This window comes from Pantherophis guttatus, chromosome 2 (genome assembly GCF_059756535.1).
Source record: "Pantherophis guttatus breed Tessera chromosome 2, ASM5975653v1, whole genome shotgun sequence".
Taxonomy (NCBI): domain Eukaryota; kingdom Metazoa; phylum Chordata; class Lepidosauria; order Squamata; family Colubridae; genus Pantherophis; species Pantherophis guttatus.
In genome coordinates, this window is record NC_142064.1 from 53,245,753 (window position 1) to 53,259,545 (window position 13,793).

General features: G+C 38.5%; 1 protein-coding gene across 1 annotated transcript in view; it reads right to left on the reverse strand.

The window, feature by feature from the left end:
• The window catches only part of DTWD2 (DTW motif tRNA-uridine aminocarboxypropyltransferase 2), a 74,196-nt gene that overhangs the window by 48,618 nt on the left and 11,785 nt on the right, over positions 1-13,793 (reverse strand). The window lies entirely within an intron of this gene.

Sequence of the window (13,793 nt, forward strand, 5' to 3'; positions counted from 1 at the left end):
GTTGTAAGTTGAGGACTACTGCACTGTGCTATTATATAGTCTGTGTAACATAGAAATAACACTCAGTTCCAAAGTTATAATAATGGATATTTAATTGCCTAAAATAGCATGTTCTAAATATGTATATTGGTAGTCCTCTCTTGTTCAAAAGCTATGAAGGTGCTGGACAAATGGTATTTATAATGGATCCTCAAATTTCTGACTATTGCAGTTCCCCTACAGTTACATGATCACGATCTGATTGCTTGGCAACCAGGTTACCATGCATCTTAAAAAAACATCCTAAGATTGTTTTTTTTACCTGCTGAGATGAAGAGAGAAGTAATTTATTTTTATTTATTTTTCCTTTCTCTTTCTCTTTTTCTTTCTTTTTATTTTTCACACCTATTCACCTCCTCCCTCTTTTTTTTATTTCCTTATATATTTTTTCTAGTTTGCATTGGCTTTTGTCCTTTATATTTTTTTGCAGTTAGTATTGGTTTTACCTAATTCTTAATAAAAATGTTTGAGAAAGAATAGTTTGGCTAATGGTGGTTCTTAAGTAGATCCTATGTCAGCTAGTCATTAAGACTAAGAATGCCCTTGCCAGTGAAGAAGACCTGCAGAGCATCTGTGCTCACTGTGACACATGGTATGCCCGTGGATTGACCAGATGCCCCAGCTCCTGTTCCTTATCCCCTGACTGTGAATGCAGCTGCTCCTGATTATTTCTGGCTGGATCAGCCTCTTTGAGTGCCTGAATGCCTATGACTTCCTCCGGCTGAAGTCCATCCTACACTCCCAGGAGAGGTTTCCTCATGCCGGAATCCTCTGAGGCAGAACATTAGACACTTTACCCTTTATTACCAACAGTAATAAAATCACTGTTGGGTTCTTGGTGCTCTCTGAGCGTGGTTGTTTTTTATGAAGATGTTTCATTACCAGGCTAGGAAACATCGTTAGTGCAAAGGAGATTGAAGATTATTGGCTGTTTATATATACAGTGGCTTGCCCTGCTGTGGCTTTCTCCTTCATGGTTTCTTGATTAGGGTACTATTTCATCTTGATTTTTATCGAATGCTGATTCCTACTTATCTGGGTATTGGCTATTGGAAGACGTGCATTCTGTTTCTTTCTTAGGCTTCCTCTAGCACAGGGGTCAGCAACCTTAAACACTAACCGAAAGCCCTATCAATTGTGGAGCCAACCGGCGACAGAGAGCCACAGCAGAGGGATGGAAGAGTCGCATGTGGCTCCAGAGCCGTAGGTTGCTGACCCCTGCTCTAGCAGGATAAGCAGGGTTTTGATCATAAAGGAGGCAACGTGCATGACGCATGCACACACAAATAGGAAAGAAAAAAGACATTTTGCCTCACACCCACTTCCAAAAAAATAATAAAAAACCATGGGCATAATTGGCATTAAGAAAGAAAGACCCAGAAGCACAAGCACTAAGAGCCCTCTGCCTCAGCTAGGCTTTGCATTCCAAATCAGCCCCTCATTCAGGCATTCAAGGCATCAATATATTGATCTTCTATTTCTCTGACAGGAGATTACCAGATCATCTGAATTAATGCAATTGGAATAAGACAGGTCAGTATTATAAAAAATAGCAACTTGCAGGGATCTGTACAAACTCTTAATGGCAGTATCTATGAAACTGTTTTACTGTTCCTTCAAAAGAAACATACAGAAATAATAGAAATTACAGAAAAATAAATAACAATTAAGGCTTGAACTTCCAACCTTATACTCTTGCACAAGTTCAAGAGGGCGACTTATAATTGGTTTTTTCTCCAAGGGATGATAATGGATAGGATGTGGGGGGAATAGTCTGGGGTATTTAGCCTAGGGAAAGAATAACAGGGTATTACTATCCTGAAACAGCCTCACATTAAATTTTGCGAGGGCAGCAATAATTTTTAGCCTTACTGCTAAGGCATGATAAAGATATGCTACAAACATAGCACAATTTATGCCATTATACTTTCCTTTTGATTTAAGGAGAGGGAGATAAACACATTAGCATGAAAGTGATTTGCTTTTAAACAGCCAAAAAAATGTTTACTTTTATTACAACTTTTCCCTTGTTGACATCTAGCCTGACTACACTAATTCACTTTACATTACTTTATATATCACCAAAACAGATGTCACACTGCCATGATTTTCAATCCCAACAACAATCTGAATTCATGGAACATAACAACTGAAAAATTCAGATTTTGGTATGTCACTGAAGTTTAGGTAGGAAGAAATGGGCAAAGGAATACATTCATGTATAAGGGACTTAAAACAGCAATATTTCTTAACAGGTTGATATTCACACTCAATGGAGCAAAGGAAAACTTTGTTTTGTTTGAGCTGCTACTTTACAGCTGTGATTTACAGCCACAATTGAGCCCAACGTTTCTGTTGCTAAGCAAAATAGCTGTTAAGTGAGTTTGCCCATTTTACAACCATTCTTGCCACAGTTGTTAAGTGAATCACTGCAGTTGTTAAATTAGTAACATGGTTATTACTAATCTGGCTGCCCCACTGTCTCTGCCCTACTGGCCTGACTAGGAGGCTCAGTGGCTAAGACACTGAGCTTGTCGATCAAAAAAGTTGGCAGTTCGGTGGTTCGAATCCCTAGTACAGGTCTCCTGCGTGAGCAGGGGGTTGGACTAGATGACCTCCGAGGTCCCTTCCAACCCTGTTACTGTTACTGACTCTGCTTGTTAGAAGATCACAAAAGGTGATCCCCTGACTCCAGGACACTGCAACTATCATAAATACATGACAGTTGCCATGCATCTGAATTTTGATCACATGACCATGCAGATGCTGCAATAGTTGTAAGTGTGAAAAATGATCATAAGTCACTTTTTTCAGTGCCATTGTAACTTTGAACGGTCACTAAACAAATGCTTGTAAGGCAAGGACTACCTGTAATTATGAGAGTTAATACTACAGACTCCTCTGACTCTAAGGCTAAAGGAGACAACCTAGCAGATTCCAAGTCAGTAGTTCAAGAAGCCTATCAGCCACCTGTAATTGATGAGTCTGGCTCCATGGCCACTGATTTCGACAGTAAGGTGTCAAGGCCTGTTCTTGGAAGAGTGCCAAGCCCTAAATTATACTACCATGAAAAGCTATCGGCACAGCTCCTCAAGAAAAGGAAGTATTCATTCATCTATTAAGCAAAGCCAACAACTCAGATTACGTAAGAGTTTGCTCTGTTTCTACCCTCCAAACTGGAAATAATTCTCTTGCTTCCTGATCTGTGCTCCTGTGATAGCCTACTTTAAATTCCCCAGGGTTTTTTGCCATGCAATTGGACCTTCAGTTTGGACTGCCTTCTGTGAAATTTTTTGGTGCTTGGCCCAAAGATGATCTTGGACTTCCCTCAGCATTCCTGCCTCCAAACTTCTCAAGGCTAACAGCTTGCAACACTGGCATTATTTATGAGGGCAAGCAACCTCTCTCTGAACAGTCTTTGCTACTTTCTGTCTAAATTGCTGCCCTTTAGCTCTGACTCAATTATTGGTAGAAGATTTACAGCATGCTAAAAAAAAGTCAGACTTATAATTCCCTTGCTTTCTGTTTGCAGCAGTCTACGACTTTTGTAGGACATGTAGGACTAGTTAGAAATGTTCTGAATAAAGCATATATCCTTGAACTTGTGACAAAGCCACTAAAAACAGCCCTTGGGACTAATTCTGGGAACCTCATTGTGATTATTCACCCACTATCACTGTAGAGTAACTACTAATATTAACATAATTAGAGAAGCATGGAAATAGAAGCTAAACCTATTCTATACTTATTCTGGGACACACAAACACGCACATACACACACACACACACACACACACACAGTCTCATGAATATTAAACATTTCCAAAATAAATATGTTGTTAGCAAATACTTGAAGCAATTACATATTTTTGCTTCAAATCAGAAAGATAGAGCAACAGTATTATCTGTTATCTCTGTGGGTGTGTGGCCACGCACATGTGTGTGTGTTTCATGTTCTCAAAGAGGTATCTTTTTATTTAAAATGGTTTTAATTTTAAATAAAAATTAATTTTAAATAATTATTTTAAATAAAACAATACATTATATAGCCTGTTTGAGAACATGAAGAATTAAACACACACACAATTCATTTTGAATGACAAAGGGAGATGGGCCTTTATTTGAAAGTTGAGCCATAGACCTGAAAAAAGTTTCCTGGCTTAGAATTGCCACAGATAGACTGCCATTGTGAACTGGAAGTTGCTTCAGATTGACTCTGGTCTGCAATTGAATTCTTTCATTTTAGGTGTGAATCTATGGTGGCTAGGAATTCTGAGATTTCATGAATTACAGCTTAATTTGATTGGATAAAGGCTTGATTAGTCCTTCATAAGAGTTTAAGGAAAAAATTAAGACATGTTAGATGCCAACTCTATTAAACTTATCAGTTACCAAAGCAATTATTTCAGGCCAAAAAGCTGCCTTTGTTTTCTAAAGATTTGATTTTTAAAAAATCCTCTTTCAACCCCTAGAGAGCCAGTAAATTAAGCTACAAGAAAATCAGAGGATTCATTTTGAATGTAGTTTTTATCTATGGAAGGGGACTCTTCTCTTTCCCGTTTGCTGCCAAATCCCAGAAAAAGCGTGGAGAGAATCCTAATCAGCTGTTTATAATTCCTGCCAATACTATCTTAAGGGAAACACTCTGGAAACAGCTCTGCATGCATGTTCATATTTACTTAGAGTAAGTCCAAATTGTTCAATGGAACTTATTCCCAAATCAACATAATTGGAACTACAAAATCAGTGAGTTTTCTTAAAACGCAATTATTAATTTATTCAAAATTATTAATTTGACAAACAGTTCAATTGTATACTTGCATTGTTAGCATGTGAAATTAAACAAATTCCTGTGCTATCACCATGATTTTTTGTGTTCAATGAAATAAACAGTTCCCCCATGTTATCCTTTAGAGATTTTTTTTTATTTTTTAATATTGCAATTTCACTTGTTTCTAAAATGAAAGAAATTAAATTTCTTCCAAAATTACAATTATCTTGTTTTATTTATGTTTATGTACTATAAGTGGACTGGTTTGTTTGAGAATAAGGAGGTAAGATATTTTAGATATACCTCTATTGTCTCTATTGTACACAGAGTACAAGTACTCTGTTCTGTCTGAGGGAAATTATAATAAAGGTCTATTGTTGGAAGCTCGTCTGAGTGGAATGCCTATCTTTAATTCTTTATGGTTAGAACTCATATAGTTGAGAATATGAAAAAGTAAATTCCAGAGATGTTTTGAAGGAGACCTTGGATGTATTTACAAGAAAGAGTATTGTACAAGCTTGGAAGAGGAATAAATCCTTCTTTCTCATGGGAAAAGAATAATAGGAAAGAAAAGGGCATTAACTATACAACTTGGGACAAGGTTGAGTGGACACATTAAAAAGAAAAGATTATGGCAGCTTGCTTCTGTCTCTCCACACTCAAGGGTAGGCCCGCTTATAGGTTACAGAGTTCTGTGTGCGGTAGTGCTGGGCTGATTGGGTGTGACTGTCTCAGTTTTGTAAAGACTAAATCTGATGCGTTGGTAGTCAGAGGTTCCATAGCTAGAGAAAGTCATTACATAAACATGATGGCCTCTAGATGGGCAAAGGAAGAGGTGGTTTCCTTCTTTGAAATGGGGCCATGTGGATTTCAAGTGTGGAATCAATCACTTGCTCAGGGCCAGGGAAATGAAGTGGTTATTGTCACATGGAAGATTTTGGTGGCAACTAGAGATGCTGTTCCATAGGCATGAGTCTTACTCATGAAATTGGGTGCTAAAGACATTATCCCCTTGAAGCATAGCAGTATCCCTCTTCAAGCCTGTGACTCCTGATGCTGTGGACCGGATTGTGGGTAGATTGAGCACCGCCACGTGTCTGCTGGACCCGTGTCCCTCCTGGTTGGTCTCGACCTCCCGAGAGGTTACACGAGGCTGGCTCCAGGCAGTAATTATGCTTCATTGAGAGAGGGAATCTTCCCCTCTGCCTTGAAGGAAGCGGTGGTGAGACCCCTCCTCAAGAAGCCTGCCTTGGATCCGTCTCTCTTTAAGAACTATCGCCCAGTTTCTAACCTTCGCCTTATGGCGAAGGCAGTTGAAAGCGCGGTGGTGCATCAACTCCCACAATTCCTGGATGAAGCCGATTACCTGGACCCGTTTCAGTCCGGCTTCAGGCCCGGTCACAGCACAGAAACGGCATTGGTTGCATTGATAGATGATCTCTGGCATTCCCAGGATAGGGGTTACTCTTCTGTCCTGGTCTTACTTGACCTCTCAGTGGCTTTTGATACCATCGACCATGGTATCTTATTGCGACGGCTAAGGGGGTTGGGAGTGAGAGGCACTGTTTTTCAGTGGTTCTCCTCCTACCTCTTGGGTCATACACAGTTTGTGCTGGCAGGGGGAAGAGGTTGACCCCTAGGCCCCTACCTTAAGGGCGGTCGCAGGGGTCAGTTCTCTCGCCTCTCCTATTCAACATATACATGAAGCCACTGGGTGAGATCATCCGGAAATTCGGGGTGCGGTATCATCAATATGCTGATGATACCCAACTTTTCATCTCCACCCTGCATCACCCCAACAATGCCCTTGACGTGATGTCCTGGTGCTTGGAGGCCGTACGGGTCTGGATGGGGACAAACAAACTTAGACTCAATCCCAACAAGACCGAGTGGCTGTGGTTAACGGCACCCCGTTTTGTCCACTATGTTCCATCGCTAAACCTAGGGGGGGAGCTGTTGACCCCCTCAGAGAAGGTATGCAATTTGGGAGTCCTCCTAGATCCATGGCTTAGCTTGGAAGATCATTTGACTGCCGTAGCCAGGGGGACCTTTATCCAGGTGCACCTGGCTCGCCAATTGCGCTCCTTTCTGGACCGAGATGCATTACTCACAATTGCTCATGTCCTCATCACCTCTCGTTTGGACTACTGCAATGCACTTTACATGGGGCTGCCCTTGAGGAGCACTCGGGGACTTCAACTGGTGCAGAATGCGGCCGCGCGGGTTGTCATGGGAGTGCCTCAGTACTCCCACATTACACCACTCCTTCACGGTCTGCATTGGCTCCCGGTTGTCTTCCGAGTGCAATTCAATGTGCTGGTGATCACATTTAAAGCCCTACGTGGCCTAGGACCAGAGTACTTGCAAGACCACCTCCTGCCACCAGTAGCCTTCCATCGCCCGGTTCGCTCCCACAGAGTTGGCCTCCTCAGGGTACCTTCAGCTAGACAATGTCGACTGGTGACCCCTGTGGGAGCCCCTATCCTCTGGAATACATTACCCCTGGAGCTCCGGATAATCCCCGACATCTGAACCTTCCGCCAGGCCTTGAAGACCTGGCTCGTCCAATGGGCGGGCCTGGGTTGACTCTAAACTGATTTTGTAGCTTTTTAAATTCTTAAATCTTAAATTTGAATTTGAATTTCCATGTTTAACCTATTTATTGGATACTCTGTTTTAATTTGTCTTTTAACTTTTGTAGTCTCTGTTTCTTATTGTTGTGAGCCGCCCTGAGTCCTTCGGGAGAAGGGCGGCATACAAATCCAATTAAATAAATAAATAAATAAATAAATAAATAAATAAATAAATAAATAAGCACCTCAGTTGTATAACTACCCTGTTTTCCCCAAAATAAGACATCCCCTGATAATAAGCCCAATCGGGCTTTTGAGTGCATGGCAATAAGGCCAAGCGCTTATTTCAAGGTTCAAAAAAATATAAGGCAGGGTCTTATTTTCAGGGAAGCAGGGTAGGGTAGTGGAACGTACGTGAAGCTAATATAGACTAACACAAGAGAACCAGGATTGATACATTATCCATAATTTAGGTCTATCCAAACTGTAATGAAACACAGCTCTAAAACCTGGCTTGAAACCCAGTTGAAGTGTGTAGTTCAGTGTTTTTCAAGCTTGCCAATTTTAAGATGTGTGAACTTTCCAGTCAGCATGTTGGAAAATGGAACTGAACTGCAAATGGAAAACTGCAAACTGAAATACTGATCTGAAAAAGGATAATTCATATGGACTTATTTTGAAAGATTTACTGTTCCATATACAGAACAGCTCTGGGAAATGAGGGGCATGGTGGGAAGTGAGGAAGAATTGTAGGACATATGGTGCTGAGACATTAATAACGGAGGCTGAGGAGAAATGGAATGGAGGGAAGGAAAGCTCCTAGGAAAATCTGGAGCAGTGATATGTAATGCTAGGAGCAATTGAGAAAGGCAGACAAACCGGGGTAAGCCATGTTAGTATTGTCTTTTTTACCTTATAAACTCACTCCAGAGTACTTTCAGTTTTTGTTGTGGCTGAATCCCTAAAACATTTCTCATTTTCTTTCTGCCAAATTGCTGTCATTCTGAAACCGCTTATGTTAGCCCACTAGTAGACCAGACCAGAAGAGACCAGAAGTAGACCAGAAACTACTTTTATTGAGATTAGCTATAATAACAGAATCTTGTAAAACTGGTTGTAATGTACCTCTTCCTCTATCATACAGTTCAGTGAATTTAGTGAATTTACTTCTGGTGTTTATCAGAGCCACTTCTGAATATTTTATTTATTTATTAAATTTATAAGCAATCCATCTCACTGTCTAGGAAACTCTGTGAGGCTGAACATTATTTTGCTGTTCCAGACTTAAAATGTGTTTCAGCCACTTTTGCCTAGCTAATGGTTCCTGCATATTTCCATTAACGCCATTCCTTATTCTCTAAAGTTTAGCAGAAACTACAATACACGATGGGGTTTTTTTTGACACATTTCATGTATCAAATTCAACACTTGTTTTGTGCACAATCCTGCATAGACTCATTTGAAAATATTCTGATTTTTTTTTTAAAAAGTATATAAAGCTCTGTTTGGCTTTTATTGTTTCTGATGGAATATTCTCTATGGCATTATACAACACAGAATATATAAATTGCAGATCTAATGAGTTTGACTACATCAGTTGTGACAACTATAAAATAAATTAAAAAGTATTAAGAATTTTTATAAAATGTACAAATGAAACGGAATAAAGTGTCTGCAAAATTTCAAAGCACAAAAATACATTACAGAAATGCACCACTGCCCTCTGCAGTTCAATCTAAAACTCTATGCTCAAATTTTCATACAAGTTACTATCTTTGAAACATATTTAAAGATTTTAATAAAAACATAAGAGTTTAAAGCACAGTACAAAACAATAATTCAAACTAAAATTCATAAATTTTGTGATCCACCCATGTGGTGCAAACCAGAGAGAGACAGATGGAGCAGGGGAATGAAATGACCCAGCTCTTTTACATTGTCAATGAAGGCTTGCAATATTCCAGTTGAAATAAATTCTAGGGATTTATTATTTAGAGCTACAAAAATCTGAAGTGTCACTATTTTTGCTCCCATCAAATGCTAATGTGGGTATTTGAAGCAACATTTACACACACACACACACACACACACATTTTGACCAGCAGATCTAATGCTGTTTTCTCAGGGCAAATGATAGAGCGCAGAAATGACTAAAAACATCTTTACTTTTTTTCTCTATGTATCCTGAGTAGTAAACACTATGATTTTTTTTATCTGAACGTGTCTAATTCTAGGCCAGATCAGTTTGCTGATATTGAATATGTCCATGTTCAGCCAATTCATTTTTCCTTTCACCATGTTGAATTTTTGCACATTCACACTTGTGACATTCCATGTTCCATCTTGACAGCTTTCAATTTTCTTTTCCTGCAACATCACATAGGAAAGGTTTTAATTTATGTTATACAATGCCATTAATACTCTGAAAGCTCCTCAGCTCATACCCATAGCCCTGGTGATTTATCACACCCAGGGGTGAAATGCTACCGGTTCGCTCCGGTTCAGGCGAACCAGTAGTGATAAAAACTACCGATTTGGGCGAACTGGTAGAAAAAAAAAAGCTACTGGTTTGGGCGAACTGGTAGTTAGCTACTGGTTCAGATTTCACCACTGATGATACCTACTCTACACTTGATGCAGGGCTTCGTGCCACTGCCCCTCCAGAGCTGAACAAGGTGTACTTTACAATACTCTCCCAGACAACTCCAACCACAGAGGTCCATAAGGCTCAATTTAAGTGACTGACATGTAAGTTTAGCCTTCATTGTACTTGTATATAGCACATATGGTATATCCTTTGATTCGGGTGTGTCTAAATGTTAATGAAGCTACTGCTGCTTGGCTTCTTGGCATAAGCCCAGCCTTGTATTTCCTGTTCATGTATCCCACTGTTGCTTATCATGCCAATTGCATTTGCAATTGCCAACAGCAGACACCCCAGAACTTCCTAGCGTGGTTGCATCAGCACGTTGACACTCTCACTGTGACAAGTTTCTCTGAGTGTGACAGAATAAGCTCAGCATGACAAGATTAGCACAGGTTCACCAACGTCTGGATTGGGAATCAACCTGAGGCTTGGCAGGCCCTATCTAGTGAACTGCCAAGCTGTGATTGGCAGCTGTGAAATGTATAAGAGGAAGTGGTCCAGAAATCCCAGTGTGTCTACTATTTATACCAGCTCAAGCTTGACTCAGCCTTTCATCTTCCTGGAGTTGGTAAAGTGAGGACTCAGATTGTTGGGTCAATATGCTGACTCTATAAACCGCTTAGAGAAGATTGTAAAGCACTGTGCAGCAGTATATAAGTCTAAGTGCTATTGCTATTACTACTCAATAGTAGCATTGAATGTTATCTCGCTTAAGGGGCATTCCATCTATTGCTATTAAATAATTTCAGGATTTTCAAGAATTGAACACAAACATATGGTTGCAATGATGCTAATCACAACATAGTGACAAAATACTAATTGCATTAATTATCCAGCAGGCAGTTGACCTTTTGCTGGTTCCTTACTCTCAGGTAAATATGTGGTTCTCAATTTAAATATGATCCACTATGAGAAGGGAAGAAAAAAGTCAGCAATTCATTTTCTATTTTCAGTTAGAAACAACACGGCATCTGAAACTGGACCTTTCAGATCTCAAGCTTTCTTTCACATCTCAATCTAAAGATATAATGAGGGAGGCTTAATAGTTCCATAATATCTCTTCCTGCATGCAAGAAGAAAACTTTTAAAAATATATTATTTTGATATAAATGTAAAAAGATGAGAAAATTGTGGATTATGGCACACCACTCTATATTTATGATTTATTAGAATAATCTAAGAGAGTACTGGGCCTGATTTGTAAGTTGATGAAAAAATCTTTCTGTAATTTATTTCTGCATTTATAATTTCAAAGTGCAAATCCTGAGAACAAATTACTATGTTCAACTTTAATTAAATAATATACTTCATTTATAATTTTTTTCCAAGAATCAGTTTGGTGCAGTGGTAAGCCACCAGGCTAGGAACTACAAAACAGTTAGTTCTAGTCCTGCCTTACACACAAAGCCAAATGGGTGGCCTTGGGCAGTCACTCTTTCTCAGTCCTAGAAAGGAAGCAACGACAAACCACTTCTGAAATCTTGCCAAGAAAACTGCAGGGACTTGTCCAGGCAGTCACAAGTAATCAAGACTGGCTCAATTTTGGAGAGCCAGTTTAGTATAGTGGTTAAGGCACTTGGCCAGAAACCAGGAGACAGTGCATTCCAGTCCTGGTTTAGGCATGAAAGGCAGATGGCTGACACTGGGCCAATCATTCTCCCTCAGCCCACCATGTCAGAATTCAGCAATAACTGGTTGGTCAATTCCTGTCACAACCAATGAATCAACACTCAGATCCATTGGGGACTCTTGCAGGAAAACACTAAGAAGAATATATAAAAATATTCATAAATGTATATTATTTAAGTACATTTATATTTTTTTCAGTAATTGAAAAGCTGGCCTTTCATTTATTATATTGAATATATTGGAAAACAAAATGTTAATGGTTCATTTTTCTACACTAGGTCATCCTTCAAATTAAAATTTTCTATTGTTAATATGGATTCTGACATTATTCTACGATATCAGCCTATACCGAAATACACCCCTTTTCTCAATTGCACACAAGATACATGCCTTGAGGCAAGATTGCAGTTAAGATAATTACAGAAGACAAAGTTGATCTGAAGGGTAGTAACATTAATTAAGAAGATTTATCAGTAATGTGGTCAAAGGCTTTTGTTCTCATCAGCCAACAGATTGGGTTTTTCATCGTTTTTTAAATGCCAAAAGAGGCAGCTACTCTTTGAGGCATAGTGTGAATTGTCCTGAAAAGATCACAATGCATCATGTAATAACTAACCTCTGATAATGTCTTCAAAGTAAGACAACACACTACTTCACAAAAAATCAGGTGTAAAATGCTAGTGAAGATGCCTACGTCACAGTGAAGCTGCTATAAATAATGGCATGAGTGCAAAGTTCTTCAGAAATGTAACTGAGGTAACAGAAGATAACAAGAAATGCTCTAGGTTTTTAATAATCAAACAAACCTTCATAAATTGGCTAATTACTATCCATGTTTAACAATCCACTGACATCTAAAATCTACTTTTATTAACATTGATTTGCAAAGCTTCTTCTCAATATTGCCTTCAAGTTGCATTACAAAGGTTGCAATTATAAATGCAGCATCAAGGAAATAGTTCCAGGGAAGAAAGGGAAACTTATTCCTGAATAAAATGTACATAGATAGGATTGTAGTATATGAAATAGGGCGCAGAATAGGACAATGACATCACTGGCGCAAGTAAGAAATTTATGTCACACTTAAATATATAGTAACTTATATTGCCACTCAGTCTTGGAAAAATAAAGAACTACACCGAGATTCAGTGAAAGCAAAACTATTTGTCCAATTGTAACCCGTATTATGGATAGAATGTAAAATTTAAAAAACTCTCTAAATAATACACACTTTCTGTAGTATGCAAACTTCTCCTTTATATATACCATACTATTCAGCTTAATGTTGCACATTTTCTTTGCATACAATATTAATAATTACATATGTGATGAAGAAAGCACAGGAAAATCAAAATTGAAAATGTATGTGTTAAGGTTGGGAAACCAGGCAGATAGAGTTCACTGGAATTAGTGACACACCTTGAATGCATTCATATTTTAGGCTAAGCCATGCTGTAGTTTGTTCAATTAATGATGTAAAACTGTGTGCAAACTATTATGGTTTGTTGATTATCATCACCGGATTAATATATTGTATGAATCCATCAAATTGTATTTTCTTCATTAACTCATAATTGAACAAATCATTAACACAATAGTAAACTAAGTCCTGGATGACATGTAAATTATAAAACAAATAAATTTATAACTGCCCCATTCTGTAACTCTTGTTCATGAAATTATGAAATGAAAAATGGATCTGAACTGTAGTCCTTTCAATTAATGGAAAATTTCCTAATCATTTGAATATCTAAAACACATACTCCCAAAATACTGATTTCTTTTTCTTGTATTTTCTACTCCTTCTTTCTATTCTCTTTTCTTTAAATTTAGTTTGTTTTAGATTCTACTCTTATAAACATTTACACACACACACACACACACACACACACACACCACCAGCAGATCTAATGCTGTTTTCTCCACCAAGGTCAAATGATAGAGAGCAGAAATTAGTGCTAATAAAAGAATATCTCCGAATTGCAGAAAAAAGAATAGCTTGATTGTGCCCTCCATGGACTGATCAAATAGAACATCTGCTAAAGAAGTTACAAACCTTTTGCTTAAAAACATGCTTGAAAACAATTTGTCTAAAAGCAGAGACTTCTGTTCATAAAGATGATGACTGTAACTT